Source organism: Rhinolophus hipposideros (genome assembly GCF_964194185.1).
Source record: "Rhinolophus hipposideros genome assembly, chromosome: 23".
Lineage (NCBI taxonomy): Eukaryota > Metazoa > Chordata > Mammalia > Chiroptera > Rhinolophidae > Rhinolophus > Rhinolophus hipposideros.
Window position 1 is genome coordinate 7,141,849 of NC_138069.1, and position 18,084 is coordinate 7,159,932.

At 38.3% G+C, this 18,084-nt stretch overlaps 1 pseudogene across 1 annotated transcript in view; it reads left to right on the forward strand.

Moving 5' to 3' along the window:
- LOC308491980 (isochorismatase domain-containing protein 1-like) overlaps positions 1-18,084 on the forward strand; it is a 39,486-nt pseudogene that overhangs the window by 12,502 nt on the left and 8,900 nt on the right. The gene's annotated exons all lie outside the window — the stretch shown is intronic.

The following is an 18,084-nucleotide window of genomic DNA, read 5'->3' on the forward strand; positions in this document are numbered from 1 at the left end:
CTGCTGTATATATTATTCTTGGCTGATGGTTTATCTTTTTCAATATTTTGAATATTTCATCCCACTCTCTCCTGGCTTGTAAGGTGTCTGCTGAAAAAATCTGATGATAATCTAATGAAGTTTCCTTTGTAAGTTACAGTCTTTTCCTCCCTGGTTGCTTTGAGAATTCTTTCTTTGTCAACAATTCAGAGGTTGATATGTAGGGTACTTTTCTTGTTTTGTTTTCCACTCTATGATATTATAATACAAATTGTTGTCCTCTCTTATCTATTTGCACCTTTGGGGTCGCAGTGGAACAGCAGCACTTTGATTAAGGAAAATGCTGCATAGCCAATGGGATGGGGGTGTCTCCTCTGTGACCAGCTCACCTTGGTTATGGGGCACTACCACTGTGGTGGGGGTATGTGGCCGGTAGTGGAGAACCAGTTTTGTGAGCTCCCAGCACTACCTCCTTTTTACTAATGGTCGCTAGCCCCATGGCAGACTTCTCACTCTGCCATGATGGAGGCAAGCTCCAGATCTTGCTGCTCCACCCCCTTTCCAGTAATGGCTGTCAGTAGAGCTGTGTTGTTTTAAGCTTTCCAGCGACCTCTACTGGGGTCTGCTGCAATGGGGAGAGGAAAAGAGAGATGCCTTTCCTTGGGGGACTATTACTTCTGTCCCTCTGATGCTCCAGGCCATAATGTGAGTGCTGTAGCCTGATTTCTCCACTGCTGCTGCACTCACGGGAGCCTCAGTGGGCACCGAGCTGCATCTATGGCAACTGTCCCTGTCCTGCCGCCCCTACTAATTCCAGTCCACCTGCCTTCAGATGTCCCAATGCATGGATCTTCTGGGCATGTGTGTGTGTGTTGTGCAGAGGATCCTCTGTTGAGTTATAGTTATAATTTAAGGAGACTTGTAAATTTAAGAAGAGAAACAAAGGAGACTTCTCACTCTGCCATGATGCTTACATCACTTCCATAGTTTGATTTTTAAGTTTATTCGTTAAACAACAGATCAGGCCACAAAATAGGCAATGACATTTGGGATGCTTATATTTTAAAAGGAGTTCAGTTTTGAAAAAAAAAAAACAACTCTGTAAATTAATAAGTAAAAGATAAACACAAATGGCAAAGAGTTACAATTGATATAAGATGAAATCTAAATGTCTAAAACAAAAATAAGAAAAATGTTTAACCTCATAATTAATCAGTGAAAAGAAAATAAAAATGGCAGAGAGCAATCATTAGACACCATAAGACTGGCAAAAAAAGAGAAAACGTCTGTTAGATAATAGGCAAAAAGGTATGGAAAGTTGAACCTCACATAGTCCTAGTAGAATACAAACTCAATAAGAGATGAATGTGGTGATATTTAATAAACCTCAGTTTAATTTCACTTCTGATAACGTACTTTTGGGATTGTCTGCTAGAAGTGTGACAGTTAGATGACATAGGATGTTCAGTCTAGAGAACCCTTTCCTGGAATCTAGGGGTTGCAGAAGAAACTTTACTAGGCTGGGGTATTGGGGGCACAGGAGTCCAGCAAGCTGTACTGGAAGGGCCTGTCTTAAAATTTAAAAATGATAAGGTGTATCTAACTTGTTTACTGCTTATTGCCAACTCAAACATGGTGTTTCTTTAATGGATTGGTTAAAAAGTCCATTTGTTCAGCAAATACCTCAATTGCATGCAGTTTATACAGCACACTTTTCTCACATTACTCTAACAGCCCTGCACTTACAGTGACTGTGTATGTATAAGATGATAAAAGTACACGGTGGAACAAGGAGTCCTGCCAAAGATGAGAAACTGGGGAAATTTCACAATGTAGGTCTACTGCCTTTAAAGGAAAAACCTCTTTTCATTTGACTTCTACTTGACACATTCAGTCTGGAGAACTCCATAGGAACATTTTTTTTTTTTAAACTTATAGTGGCAGCTGTTTTTTAAGGTCACAAATTTCCTGGGTTTAAATTCAGACACTGCTCCTTACTGACTATATAATCTTGGATAAATTGTATGATGTGTCTCTGCCTCAGTTTTCTCATCAGCAAATGGGAATAATGACAATATTTATCTCAATGGCTGTGTGATCGAGTGAGTTATATGTGTAAAATACTGCAGTAGGATGAATCATGGCTCCCAAAGATGTCTGGTCCTAATCCCTGGAACCTGTAAATGTTACTTTATATGGTGAAAAGCATCTTTGCAGATGGGATTAAGGATCTTGATATGAAGAGATTATCCAGGTGAACTCTAAACGCAATAATATGTATCCATACAAGAGAGAGGCAGAGGGAGGTATGACCACAGACAGACATAGAAAGGTAAGGATGGAGGCAGAGATTGGAACGATGTGATCTCAAGTCAAAGAATGCCAACAGCCACCAGAAGCTGAAAGACGCAAGGCACAGATTCTCCTCTGGAGTCTTCAGAGGGAGTATGGCTCTGCTGACATCTTAATTTTGCCCCAGTGATACTGATTTCAGACTTCTGGCCTCTAGGACTGTGAGAGAATAAACTCTGGTTGTTTTAAGTTGCCTAGTGTGTGGCAATTTGTTAAAGCAGGCACAGGAAATGAATACACATACTTATACCCATGCTTGTAACATGCTAAGCATTATAACAAGTGTTTGTTATTAGTATGCCAAGAAAATAGCCAGAAGTTTACACTCTGAAATACTGAGAACTGGACAGCTCAAGGATCGCTAACTGTATTTTCAGGGAATTTGTGTCTGAGCACAGAAGGGGGTTCCAGACAGAAGCTTATTCTGAGGAGGGAAGTGAATAGAACATGCCATTTGGCAGTGCACTTTCTACCAGCAGAACTTTTAATCATATGCAACAAGGGAGAAGGGACCCCTGTCGCCTTAGATAAGGGAGGCAGTGGCCATACTCTATAGCCTCCCCTTTCTGCTTAAACAAGAAGATGTCCTATTTATAGTCTAGGTAGTAAAATCACCTGGAAGGGTATGGGAGGCATTTGTCAAAGCCTTGAAAACAGTCATTCTCAACAGTATCTGGAGCTAAAATTTGCTTCCCAAAGTAGATGCTGGCATCAAAGCAATATTAATTCCCAAAGAATGATAAGTAACTCATGTAAGAGAAAGTGGTCTACTATAGTGACCACAAACTTTTGGAGTCAGATAAACTCGTCTCTTACTGAGCTCCTACTCTGCAGGGACAAGTTACATGAGCCCAAACCCTATTTCACCTCTCTGGGCCTGTTTTCTTGGTAAACTGCGGGGACTTAGAGGCAAAGGAGAGAGAAAACATTGCGTCATTGGATTATTATATGAATCAAATTAAGTAATATATAAAAAGTGCTTATTCTTTGACCTGGTGAGCAATAAATATTCAACAGAGAGTCCAAAAAAGGTGGAAGCACAAATTTATTAAAAAACATGGAGGATTAACTAGACAATTGACTTAAATAAGGCTCAGGGAACGTAAAATAATTTGTGCACACAAAGTTCCATTAGGTTTTTAAATTTATTTATTTTAGCTCCAAATATTGTTTTCTTTACTCTCTAAAGCTGAAAAATCCAGTAGCACAACATTTGGGGGGGGGTATCATAATAGGATTGGAGAGGTTGTTCCTGAAAAAGTAATAGGAGATAGTCCAACTTTTAAATAAATTTAAATTGGGGAAATATCCTGTCTACGAAAGTTGTTACTGCCATCAAAGCAGTATTAATTATAGAAATCTTTCCACCAAGTTTTAGCTCCAGAGAGGAGATTATGAGAAATCACTTAAACTCTTCACAGCTAGGTTTTAAAATTTCATGGAGATGAAAGAATTGACAATATAAAGTAGCCACAGAGGCCACACAGACACATATTAGCTGAGTGGAGAAAGCACAAGGCCTCCCTGTCTGCTTCACTCACAGCACTCGTGTGTTGAAAACCACCCCAAGATGGCGAGTAGAATAATGGAGTGGGAATTGGGGCAATGCCATCTGCTGCCTTCACTAAGCAAAGTCCAAGATGAAAAGCTGAATTTGGCTAACTTTGTGATACTTTATAGCCCTTATTCTTTTTTTTCCCCCACCAGAAGCCACTACCTCCTTCTTCCTTAGTACTAAGATCACCTATTTTAAGTTTAAGGGTGGCCCACTTCTGGCCAATGACATGCCCGGAGAAGTTTGCTTAAGCAAGGGTTTCCGGAACAGATATGTTTTTCTGCAGTAATGACAAAGGAAGCAGAGAGATGTCTCTCCCTTGTGCTGCCCTTGCTTCCAGCCACAGAATACAGTTGTGTGATGCTTGGAATTGCAGTGTGTATCATGGGACAGTGAGAGGAAGGGTGAGAGAATCACAGATACAGACCTTAAGCTATGACATTATATGTCTGCTGCCCCCACTGCAGCCACCAACTGTCCTCGGGATTTCTAGTTACATGCAAATGTAATCTATTTGCCAGGTATTCTGTTTCTTGCAAGTAACAGTATTTGTAATTGATACAATATATACAAATACATTCAGATTGTCAATAATTTAAGTTCAGGGACCTTGGGGCCCACTAAGCTGTTGGCCCTCTGTACCCACATCTTAGGCATTCAACCAACTGTGGATCAAAAATATTTTTTTAAAAAAGTTACCTTGTCGCTGACGTGTGCTATGTAGGTAGGCCTACGATGGTTGAGTCTGCATTGAACATGTACACACTTTTTTTCTTGTCATTATTCCCTAAATAATACAGTATAACACTTACTTACATTGTATAGCACTTACATTGTATTAGGTATTATAGCACTTACATTGTATTAGGTATTATAAGTAATCTAGGGATGATTTAAAGTATACTGGAGCATGTGCTGTAGGTTATGTGCAAATATTACACCATTTTATATAAGGGCCTTGACCATCTGTGGATTTCGGTATCCATGGGGGTCCTGAAAGCAATTCCCGTGGATATCGAGGGAGTACTGTACATTACATCTTTGGGAAGAGGGTGGGAAATGACTTCAAGTTACTCAACAGAGAATAAAAAGAATATTAAGGAGAAAGAGAAATCAAATTTAGTTGTTCACTGATTTGTTCAAGTATTTATGAGTTTGTATTATTTGACAGGCACTGTGCTACTGGGAATACTTTGATGAGAGATGGACATAGTCTCTGCCTTCATGTGGTGTGCACACTTCATAAGTAATCTTATGAAAAAGATGAGTATCAAATGGCTGGATAAATTTTGGAGACAGTGGGAGTTAAAGATTTGGGCAGGAGTATACAATTTTGCTTTTTTCCCTTTGCTCTCCAGGAGTCCCTTTATTGAAAAATGAACCAGACTCAGCACTGGACAAAAACTTGCTGATGTAAATTCTGAAATACAAAGTATAATACATTATAAATCTCTTTCTATCTTCAAAAGATGGTCATGGCAAGGTGAATGTATTAAAGTAGAAATAAGGCTCTGAAAGTATGTTCTTTGAAAAGAAAATAATTAAAGATAAAGTTAGGAATACCATACCAAGTCAAAATTATGACTGCCTTTAATATAGTAATATATATCTAAATTATACCAAGAATTAAGGATAATAGATGCTTAAGAATAGTATACAGTTATATACGATAAAGAAGAAAGTGTAATTGGACAACTCCCTAATTTTCTTACTCCAAAGTTATTAACCTGCCTGTATGTTTACCCAACCTCTCTGCCTTTCATTCTCAATAGAACAAATGTCTCTGATCCTACAAGAAGCCCCAACCCCCTTCTATGCTCTGGATTCCATCCTTTTCAAGGACCGTAATCTTTCAAACATCCTCTCTCCCACTGCACCGTAAATCTGTCCCTTCCTCCTGGTTTATTCTCACCAGTGCAGCACAGTAATCTAACATTTCTAGCATTTTCTATCATTAAATAAGTTTTTCTAAATCTCTGTCCCTCTTAATCTAAATAAATGCTTGACTCTTTTCTCACCACCAATTTTCTCTTTTAGCTCACTAAAACCAGGATTTACGCCCTATATTCCACTGGAACTGCCCTTCTCAAAGTCACCAAGAGCCTTTGTGTCACCATACTCTCCACGTGCATTCTCATCACAACCTCCTGGCAGTGTTTGACATAGTTGGTCATTCTTTCTTTCTGTGAGGTGGAACTATATGAACTTTCTGGTTTTGTAGTAGGTCTAAAGTGAGTTAGGCAGTTTTCATTTGGCTCGATGTAACACGAATACTTTTTTAACTTTCATGATTTCAGTGTCCAGAGTTTTTTTCCCTATCTCAGTATCTATTCCTTATCAATCTCATTCCTACTTTCACCACCTTTGCTTAACCTTAACTCCCTGTCATTGGCCCTATTTTCTACCCTAGCTCTTTCCCTCCAGGTGATCTCATCTACCTATATGGTTTAAATATCTTCTTTGTGCTAATGTCTCATATCGTGACCTCCTCTCCTGTGAGGTCTAGACACTTATGTGCAACTCCCTACTCACCACCTGCTTTTGATACCTCATAAGTATCTCAAACTTAACATGACCAAGACAGAATTCTTGGTTCTCACCCCTAATATGTTAAACGCCTAGTCTTCTTCTCAGGAACGGCACTCTGGCATTGCCAGATAGTCAAGCACAAAAGCTAGGATTCTGGATTGCTGCCTTTTCATCTCTCACATCGTCTATAGAAAGATACCTTGCTTATACCTCCAAAAAATAGCATATTCATCCACTCATTTCCAGTTACAGAACCAACAGCCTGGAGCAGGGTTCCTCAGCCTTGGCACTACTGACATTTTGGGCCGAATCATTTTTCACTGTGGGGGGCTGCCCTGTGCATTTCTGGGTTCTTGGCACCGTCTTTGGCCTCTACCTGTTAGGTGCCAGCAGCATCCCAGTTCCCAACTGTGACAACCAGGTGTGTCCAGACATTGCCAAATATGCTGTGGGAAAATTGCCCCCACTGAGAACCACTGCCCCGGAGCCATCTGCCACCACCTCTTACCTGGATGACTATAACAGCCAACCAAGCCGGTCTCCCTTACTCCTACTTTTGACCTCCTACAAGCAGTTCTCCTACTACGATGAATTTTTAAAAATCATAAATGTTTTCATGCCATTTTCCTGATTAAAACATTTTATTTGGAACAAAAACAAATTCTTTATGTAGTTACAACCATTGTTCACATCTCTCATCTCATACGATTCACTACCTTCCAACCACGTCATTCCTCAAACATACTAGGCTTGTTGAACTCAAAGCGCTCTACCACTTGTTCTTCTCTCCGTCTGGGATACTTTTTCTTACCACTCAGATCACAGCTTAAATGCTTCCTTCTAAGAAAGTCGATTGCAGACAATTTATTTTTCATTTCTTTTTTCTTTTTTTTTAATTTATTGGGGTGACATTTGTTAGTAAAATTACATAGATTTCAGGTGTACAATTCTGTATTACATCATCTATAAATCCCATTGTGTGTTCACCACCCAGAGTCAGTTCTCCTTCCATCACCATATATTTGATACCCCTTACCCTCATCTTCCACCCCTCCAACCCCCCCTTACCCTCTGGTAACCACTAAACTATTGTCTGTGTCTATGAGTTTTTGTTTCTCATTTGTTTGTCTTGTTCTTTTGTTGTTTTGGTGTATATACCACATATCAGTGAAATCATATGGTTCTCTGCTTTTTCTGTCTGACTTATTTTGCTTAGCATTATACTCTCAAGATCCATCCATGTTGTCACAAATGTTCCTATATCATCTTTTCTTACCGCCAAATAGTATTCCATTGTGTATATATACCACAACTTCTTTATCCATTCATCTATCGAAGGACATTTTGGTTGTTTCCATGTTTTGGCCACTGTAAACAAAGCTGCAATGAACATTGGAGCACACGTATCTTTATGGATAAATGTTTTCAGATTTTTTGGGTAAATACCCAGGAGAGGGATTGCTGGGTCATATGGTAATTCTATTTGTAATTTGTTGAGGAACCTCCACACTGCCTTCCATAACGGCTGCACCAGTTTGCATTCCCACCAACAGTGTATGAGGATTCCTTTTTCTCCATAGCCTCCCCAACACTCATTACTATTTGTCTTGTTGATGATAGCCATTTTGACTGTGGTGAGGTAACATCTCATTGTGGTTTTTATTTGCATTTCTCTGATGATTAGTGATATTGAGCATTTTTTCATATGTCTATTTGCCATTTGTATGTCCTCTTTGGAGAAATGTCTCTTCAGGTCCTCTGCCCATTTTTCAATTGGGTTGTTTGTTTTTTTGTTGTTGAGCTTCATGAGTTCCTTGTATATTTTGGATATTAGCCCCTTATCGGAGGCACTGTCTGCAAAAATTTTCTCCCATTCAGTTGGTTGCCTCTTTATTTTGTCGATGGTTTCTTTTGCTGTGCAGAAGCTTTTAAGTTTCATATAGTCCCATTCGTTTATTTTAGCTTTTACTTCCATTGCCTTTGGAGTCAAATTCATAAAATGCTCTTTGAACCCAAGGTCCTATGGTTTTTTCTATGCAGTTTATTGTATAAGGTCTTATGCTTAAGTCTTTGATCGATTTTGAATTAATTTTGGTACATGGTGACAGATAACAGTCCAGTTTCATTCTTTTGCACGTGGCTATCCAATTCTCCAAGCACCATTTATTGAAGAGGCTGTCTTTTCTCCATTGTATGTTTTTAGCTTCTTTGTCAAAAATTATCTGTCCATATTTATGTGATTTTATTTCTGGGTTCTCAATTCTATTCCATTGGTCTATGTGTCTGTTTTTCTGCCAATACTATGCTGTTTTGATTATTGTAGCTTTGTAGTACAAGCTAAAGTCAGGGAGTGCGATACCTCCAGTATTGTTCTTTTTCTTAAGATTGCTTTGGCTATTCGGGGTCTTTTGTGGTTGCAAACAAATCTGATGATTTCTTGTTCTATTTCTTTTAAAAATGCCATTGGGATTTTGATGGGGATTGCATTAGATCTGTATATTGTTTTGGGTAATATGGCCATTTAACTATGTTGATTCTTCCAATCCATGAGCATGGAATCTCTTTCCATTTCTTTGTGTCTTCTTCAATTTCTTTAAAAATTTCATAGTTTTCAGCATATAAATCCTTCACATCCTTGGTTAAGTTTATTCCTAGGTATTTTATTCTTTTTGCTGCAATTGCAAAGGGAATTGTTTTTGTATTTCTTTTTCTGAGATTTCATTGTTAGTATATAGGAATGCAATCGACTTTTGTACATTGATTTTGAAGCCAGCAACTTTACTGTATTTGTTGATTGTTTCTAATAGCTTTTTGTTGGAGGCTTTAGGGTTTTCTATATATAGCATCATGTCATCTGCAAAGGGTGATAATTTAACTTCTTCATTCCCAATTTGGATGCCTTTTTATTTCTTTCTCTTGCCTGATTGCTCTGGCAAGGACTTCCAACACTATGTTGAAAAGCAGAGGTGATAGGGGACAGCCCTGTCATGTTCCTGACGTAGAGTAGAGGGCTTCAGTTTTTCACCATTAATTATGAGATTAGCTGAGGGCTTGTCATAGATGGCCTTTATTATGATAAGGTATTTTCCTTCTATACCTATTTTATTAAGTGTTTTAATCATAAATGGATGTTGTATCTTGTCAAATGCTTTTTCTACATCAATTGATAGAATCATATGATTTTTGTCCATATATTGTTTATCTAATGTATCACATTGATGGATTTGCGGATGTTGAACCAATTTTGTGCCCCGGGTCGTGATGAATAATCTTTTTAATGCATTGTTGTATTCGATTTGCTAGAATTTTGTTTAGGATTTTCACATCTGTATTCATCAGAGATATTTGTCTGTAGTTTTTTTTTTTTGTGTTGTCCTTACCAGGTTTTGGTATCAGGGTAATGTTGGCCTCATAAAATGAGTTAGAGAGTACTGCCTCTTCAATTTTTCGGAAGTGATTGAACAGGATTGATATTAGGTCCTGTTTGAAGGTTTGGTAGAATTCACTAGTGAAGCCATCTGGTCCAGAACTTTTGCTTTTGGGAAGGTTTTGGATGACTGATTCAATTTCGTTACTGGTGATCAGTCTGTTTAGACTTTCCAGTTCTTCATCGTTCAACCTTGGAAGGCTATATGTTTCTAAGAACTTGTCCATTTCTTCTAGGTTATTGAATTTGGTGGTATATAGTCCTTCATAGTATTCTTGGATGATCCTTTGTATTTCTGTGGTGTCCGTGATAACTTCCCCTTTTTCATTTCTGATTTTGTTAATTAGTGTCTTCTCTCTTCTTATCCTAGTGAGTCTAGCCAAGGGTTTATCAATTTTGTTAATTTTTTCAAGGAACCAGCTCTTTGTCACATTCATTTTTTCTATTGTCTTTTTGTTCTCTATTTCATTGAGTTCTGCTCTGAGTTTTGTTATTTCCTTTCTTCTGCTGACCTTGGGTTTCACTTCTTCTTCTTTTTCTAGTTCTTTAAGGTGCAACATGAGGTTATTTATTTGGTATTTTTCTTGTTTCTTGAGATAGGCTTGTAATGATATAAATTTCCCTCTTAAAACTGCTTTTGCTGCATCCCAAAAATTTTGGTACGATGTATTTTCATTGTCATTTGTTTTTATGTATCTTTGATCTCTCCTCTAATTTCTTCTTTGACCCAGTCGTTCTTTAAAAGTATGTTGTTTAATCTCCTTGTATTTTTGGTTTTTCCTGCTTTCTTTTTGCAGTTGATATCCAATTTCAAAGCTTTGTGATCAGAGAATATACTTGGTATGATTTCAATCTTCTTAAATTTGCTGAGGCTGATTTTGTGTCCCAATATATGGTCTATCCTTGAGAATGTTCCATGTACACTCGAAGAGAATGTATAGTCTGATATTTTAGGATGAAGTGCTCTATATATGTCAATTATGTCCATTTCATCTGATGTGTCATTTAGGGCTGCTATTTCGTTATTTATTTTCTGTTTGGATGATCTATCCATTGCTGTCAATGATGTATTTAAGTCCCCTAGTATGATTATGTTTTGGTCAATTTCTCCCTTTAGTTCTGTTAGTAGTTGCTTGGTATATTTCGGTGCTCCCTGATTGGGGGCATAAATATTGATGACTGTTATGTCTTCTTGTTGTATAGTCCCCTTTACCATTATGAAATGTCCATCTTTGTCTCTTGTTATCTTTTTCACACTGAAGTCTGTTTCATCTGATATCCTTATGGCTACACCTGATTTTCTCTGGGTACCATTTGCTTGGAGTGTCAATTTCCACCCTTTCACTTTGAGTCTATACTTGTTCCTGTAGCTGAGGTGTCTTTTGGAGACAGCATAATGTTGGGTTTAGTTTTTTGATCCAATCTGCTACTCTGTGCCTTTTTATTGGTGAGTTCAGTCAATTTACATTTAGGGTGATTATTGATCGTGAGGATTTCCTGTCATTCTATCTTTAGTTTTCTGGTAAGGCTGTGTCTCCATTGTTTCTTTGCCTTTTTGTTGTTGTCTGTTATTTCTGTGTGGTGATATTGTATGATGTTTCCCTCTGTTTCTTCTTTCATTACAGTACATATTTGAGATCTGGATTTTTTTTTTAAGTGGTTAGCCTTAAGTTTATGTAAAAGAAAGTTTGATATTTAGAGTATTCCATTTTCTTCAGCTCGCTTACTTTCTCCATTCCCATATTCCGTTTCAGGTCTTTACTCTCCCCCTTTTTATGTTGCCAAAAATTGTCCCTGTGGTGGTCGAATAGCCTCCTTTAGTATTTCTTGTAGTGCAGGTCGTGTATGAGAAAATTCCCTCAGCTTCTGTATGTCTGCAAAGGTCTATTATTCCTCCTTCATATTTATAGGATATCTTTGCTGGATATATTATTCTTGGCTCATAATTTCTCTCTTTCAATAGTTTGAATATTTGGTTCCACTCACTCCTGGCTTGTAGAGTTTCTGCTGAAAACTCTGATGATAATCTAATGGAGTTTCCTTTGTAGGTTACCGTCTTCTTTTCCCTGGCTGCCTTGAGGATTCTTTCTTTGGCATTGATTTTAGACAGCTTCAATACAATGAGCCTTGGAGAAGGCCTGTTGGGATTGAGGTAATTAGGTGTTCTATTTGATTCTTGGATTCGAGGATCCAGTTCTGTCCACGTTTGGGAAGTTCTCATCAACAGTTTGTTTGAATATATTCTCTGTTCCCTTCTCTCTTTCTTCTCCTTCTGGTATGCCCATTATTCTTATATTGCTCTTTCTGATAGAGTCAGAAAGTTCTTGTAGAGTTCTTTCATTTCTTTTAAGCCTCAAGTCTCTTTCTTCTTCCATCTGTGTAATTTCCAGGTTCCTATCTTCGATGTCACTGATTCTTTCCTCCATCTGGTCAACTCTACTACCTAAGCTGGTTATTTCATTCTTAATGTCTTCTATTGAGTTCTTAATCTCCAGAAATTCCATTTGGTTCTTTTTTAAATTTCAATCTCTTTCGTAAAATGCTCATGTTGTTCTTTCATTGCATTTCTGAGTTCATTAAATTGCCTTTCTGTGTTTTCTTGCATCTCGTTGAGTTTTTTTCAGAACTGCAATCTTGAATTCTCTGTCATTTAAGTCACATATTTCCATATCTTTAAGTTCCTTTTCTGGAGACTTTTCACTTTCTTTCTGAGCAGTCTTGTTGCCTTTGTTATGCATGGCAATTACTGATGTATTATTTCTCTTCCTAGACATCGATAGGAGTGGCTTCTGCAACAGGTTGATAGGAAGAGGTCTTTCTTTTGTTTTCCAGTACTTGTTGGTAGAATGTTTTATTTTCTCTCCGACTGCAGCCTTTTTTTCCCTCTCACACAGTAGTGCTATGTTTTCTCTGCACTATTCCAGCTTCTTACACAATGGGGGGATTCCCTGGGAAACAGGCTTCTCCTCTGTTAACAGTTCCCCTGGGTCATAGTGCGCCACGTCCCTGTGGGGATGCGGAGAGCTTTTGAAGTTCCAAAGCTCTTCCTGCACCAGATTCAGAGCCCATATGTTTCAGCAGTTCTGTTTACTCCTGCAGGGATCCACCCAGATAGGTGGGGCCAGGGGTGGGGTGATTTGTGAGAGGTGGCCCAGAGCAATGGTGGCGACCACCACCACAGCCAGTTCCGCTTCCACAGCTCCCTCCCCTTTCTAGAACTAGTTGGGCTGAGAATCTGTGTCTGCGGTCCACAGTTGTCAGAACAGCAAATATTCTGTTCTTTTGATCTGACACTGCTATTGTTCCGCTTCTAGCACCAGGCAGGTGGGGATGGGGCAAGCTCTGGGTTGGTAGGGAGGGGGCGGCTAGTCTCAGTGCCTAAGTCTTCCGTTCTCTGCTTGGCAGTGAGGACTTAAACCACCGATTTCAGCCGTATTTTGTCAGTCTTTTCTCCAAGGTCTGTGCCGTGAGTGTTGGGTTCAGCATATGCTGCCCCGCATCCCTGTGGGCCAAAAGAGCCCTAGCAGTCCGAGTTCTTCCCTCTCCCGCAGTTTCGGTAGTTCCGGGATGCAGCCAGCTCGGAGCACGGAGCTAGGTCTGCGTCATGCGCCCACGCGGCTCTGTCTCCGCACTTCTCCCTTCCCTCCTCCACTGCTCGCGCGATTATCCCACCTTTAGGTGAATTCAGTAGTGGGCCTCTTCGTCTTGCCTGTGTGCTGTGCAGGGAGTCCTTTGTGCAGTTATTGTTGTTTGATTAGTTGTAAATTCCAGGGGAACTTTACAGAGGCTCAGCTCACGCAGCCATTTAGATGACGTCTCCACCTCTGCTTTTCAACATAGTGTTGGAAGTCCTTGCCAGAGCAATCAGGCAGAAAGAAAGAAATAAAAGGCATCCAAATTGGGAATGAAGAAGTTACATTGTCCTTCTTTGCAGATGACATGATGCTATATATAGAAAACCCTAACGACTCCACCAGAAAGCTATTAGAAACAATCAACGAATACAGTCAAGTTGCTGGCTACAAAATCAACGTATAAAAGTCCACTGCATTCCTGTATACTAACAATGAAGTCTCAGAAAAAAAAATACAAAAAACAATTCCTTTTGCAATTGCAGCAAATAGAATAAGATACCTAGGAATAAACTTAACCAAGGACGTGAAGGATTTATATGCTGAAAACTATAAGACATTTTTGAAAGAAATTGAAAAAGACACAAAGAAATGGAAAGACATTCTGTGCTCATGGATTGGAAGAATCAACATAGGTGAAATGGCCATATTACCCAAAGCAATATACAGATTTAATGCAATCCCCATCAAAATCCCAATGGCATTTTTAAAAGAAATAGAACAAGAAATAATCAGATTTGTTTGCAATCACAAAAGACCCCGAACAGCCAAAGCAATCTTAAAAAAAAGAATACTGGAGGTATCGCACTCCCTAACATTAGCTTGTACTACAAGGCTACAATAATCAAAGCAGCATGGTATTGACAGAAAAACAGACACATAGACCAATGGAATAGAATTGAGAACCCAGAAATAAAACCACATAAATATGGACAGATAATTTTTGACAAAGAAGCTAAAAACGTACAATGGAAGAAAGACAGCCTCTTCAATAAATGGTGCTTGGAGAATTGGATAGCCACGTGCAGAAGAATGAAACTGGACTGCAATCTGTCACCATGTATCAAAATTAATTGAAAATGGATCAAAGACTTAAGCATAAGACCTGACACAATAAACTGCATTGAAGAAAACATAGGTACTAAACTTATGGATCTTGGGTTCAAAGAGCATTTTATGAATTTGACTCCAAAGGCAATGGAAGTAAAAGCTAAAATAGACAATGAGACTATGTGAAATTTAAAAGCTTCTGCACAGCAAAAGAAACAATCGACAAAATAAAGAGGCAACCGATTGAATGGGAGAAGATTTTTGCAAACAGTGGCTCCGATAAGCGGCTAACATCCAAAATATACAAGGAAGTCATGAAGATCAACAACAAAATACAAACAACCCCATTGAAAATTGGGCAGAGGACCTGAAGAGACGTTTCTCCAAAGAGGACATATAAATGGCAAATAAATATACGAAAAAATGCTCAACATCACTAATCATCAGAGAAATGCAAATAAAAACCACAATGAGATATCACCTCACCCGTTAGAATGGCTATCACCAACAAGACAAATAGTAACAAGTGTTGGAGAGGCTGTGGAGAAAAAGGAACCCTCATACACTGTTGGTGGGAATGCAGACTGGTGCAACCACTATGGAAGGCAGTGTGGAGGTTCCTCAAGAAATTACGAATAGAATTACCATATGACCCAGCAATCGCTCTCCTGGGTATCTACCCAAAAAAATTTGAAAACATTTATCCATAAAGACACGTGTGCTCCAATGTTAATTGCAGCTTTGTTTACAGTGGCCAAGTCATGTAAACAGCCAAAATGTCCTTCGATAGATAAATGGATAAAGAAGTTGTGGTATATATACACAATGGAATACTATTCAGCAGCAAGAAAAGATGATATAGGAACATTTGTGACAACATGGATGGATCTTGAGAGTATAATGCTAAGCAAAATAAGTCAGACAGAAAAAGCAGAGGACCCTATGATTTCACTGATATGTGGTATATAAACCAAAAACAACAAAAGAACAAGACAAACAAATGAGAAACAAAAACTCATAGACACAGACAAATAGTTTAGTGGTTACCAAAGGGTAAGGAGAAAGGGGGGCGGTAGTAAAGGGAATCAAATATATGGTGATGGAAGGAGAACTGACTCTGGGTAGTGAACACACCATGGGATTTATAGATGATGTAATACAGAATTGTACACCTGAAATCTATGTAATTTCATTAACAATTGTCATCCCAATAAATTTAAAAAAAAAAAAGAAAGAAAGAATCCAGGTTGCTTACTGTTTTATAACAGAAAAAAGAAAAAAAAAAGAGAAAAAAACCAATAAACGATGCAAGTGAAAATAGGCAGAGGACCTGAATAGACATTTCTCCAAAGAGACTATATAGATGGCCAACAGACACATGAAAAGATGCTCAATATCATTAATTATCATGGAAATGCAAATCGAAACCACAATATTGCTTCACACCTTTCAGAATGGCTATTATGAATAAATCAACAAACAACAAATGTTGGTGAAGATGTGGAGAAAAGAGAACCCTCATGCATTGTTGGAAGGATTGTAAATTGGTGTAGCCACTATGGAAACCAGTATGGAGGTTCCTTAAAAAATGAAAAACAGAACTACCATATGACCCAGTAATTCCACTTCTGGGTATTTATTCAAAGAAATCCAAAACACTAATACAAAAAGATATATGCACCCCTATGTTCACTGAAGCATTATTTACAATAGCCAAGATATGGAAGGAATCTAAGTACCCATTGACAGATGAATGAATAAAGACGAGGTGGTACATATATACAATGAAACATTACTCAGCCATAAAAGTGAATGAAATTTTGCCTTTGTGAAAACATGGATGGCTCTAGAGGGTATTATGCCAAGGAGATAAGTCAGACAGAGAAAGGCAAATCCATATCATCTCACTTACATGTGGAATCTAAAGAAAAAAATAAATAAACAAACAAAATAGAAACAGACTCATAGATATGGAGAACAAACTGATGGGTCTCCAGAGGGGAGTAGGGTTGAGGGGATGGGCAAAAAAGGTAAAAGTTATTAAGAAGTACAAGTTGCCAGTTATAAAAATAGTCATGGGGATGTAAAGTACAGCATAGGGAACGCAGTCAATAATACTGTAATAACTATGTTTGGTGTCAGATGGGTATTAGATTTATTGGGGTGGTCACTTCATAAGGTATATATATGTCTACACAGTATGTTGTACACCTGAAATTAATATTGTATGTCAACTGTAACTGAAAAATAAGTTGAAAATTAAATTAAATTTAAAAAATAAAGTGGAGATAACACCCCAAATCTTTCTGTTCTTCACATTAGATAATTTCCATTAGCTTACAATTTCACTAATAATTTCTTCTGCAACCTATAATCTGATATTTAGATTATCCAGTGAATTTTTCATTTCAGATCTTGTACTTTTCCATTTTAAACTTTTATTTGTTTATTTTTTTGTCTTTTTAATTTCTCTGCTGATATTCTCCATCTGTTCATTCTTATGACCATCCTTTACATTCTTAAATGTACTTGTAATAACTATTACAAACTTCTTTTCTCTTAATTCCAATATCTAGATTTTCTTGAGGTCTATGTGCTGGAGAATTTTGAACAGAAAAGTGATGTACTCTGAAATTATTATTTTGCAAAAGTACTTCACTGATTGTCATGTGGTAATATGGACTTTAGGGGCATGAAAATCAAAGAATGGGCACCATTTATGAGGATGGTATTACAGCCAGATGAGGGATGATGGTTGTTTGGTCTTGGGTGGTAGCACTGGTGTGGATGGAAAGGTTCTGTCAGGTCTTGCCCATAGCTTGGAAGGAACACTTAAAATTAGTCCACCTAGAATAGGTACCTTTTAAAATCAGTCATCGTAGAGGAAGTACCTTTGTCTTATTAGCACACATTTGCAAGTCTGCGTACTGAAGACCTTGCAACAGAGTGATATGTGCAAAAATATCATTTTGGGTCTGATGGGTTCAAACAAGTTTTAATTGTAACCTCTTAATTTCAGAAGAAGCCAGAAAACAGACTATTTTCAGTAGCTTGGGTACAAATGAGTAATAAAGGCCAAAGGGCGGTCTTAGCATCAGTTTAAAGCAGTGGTCCTCAGCTGGGGGCAAATTTGCCTCCTGGGGGATATTTGGCAATGTCTGAAAACACTTCAGAGTCTGAAGACTGGGGAGGAGTGGAGTGCTACTGGCATCTAGTGGATAGAGGACAGGGTGCTGCAAAACACGACAAATACACACGATAGCGCCCACATGAAAAAGCGGTGTCCATTCCAAATGTCAGCAATGCCTTAAAAGTTATTACATTGTAAGAATTGGAAACCACTAATATCTAAAATCTAATTTTATGTTTCGACTCATGCCCTACCTTCCCAGGAGTTGGTGTTAAGGAGACGTCGCTCAGAGTGTACGCTCATCTAACTCAAGTTACTTATAGTTTCTTACAGTGTTCCTAAGGCAGAGGATTAGAAAGTCCTGATTTTTACTCTCAAACCTCCTTATAGTTTGCCATTCTCGTTCCAAGTTCTCCCGGAAATTGGGCTG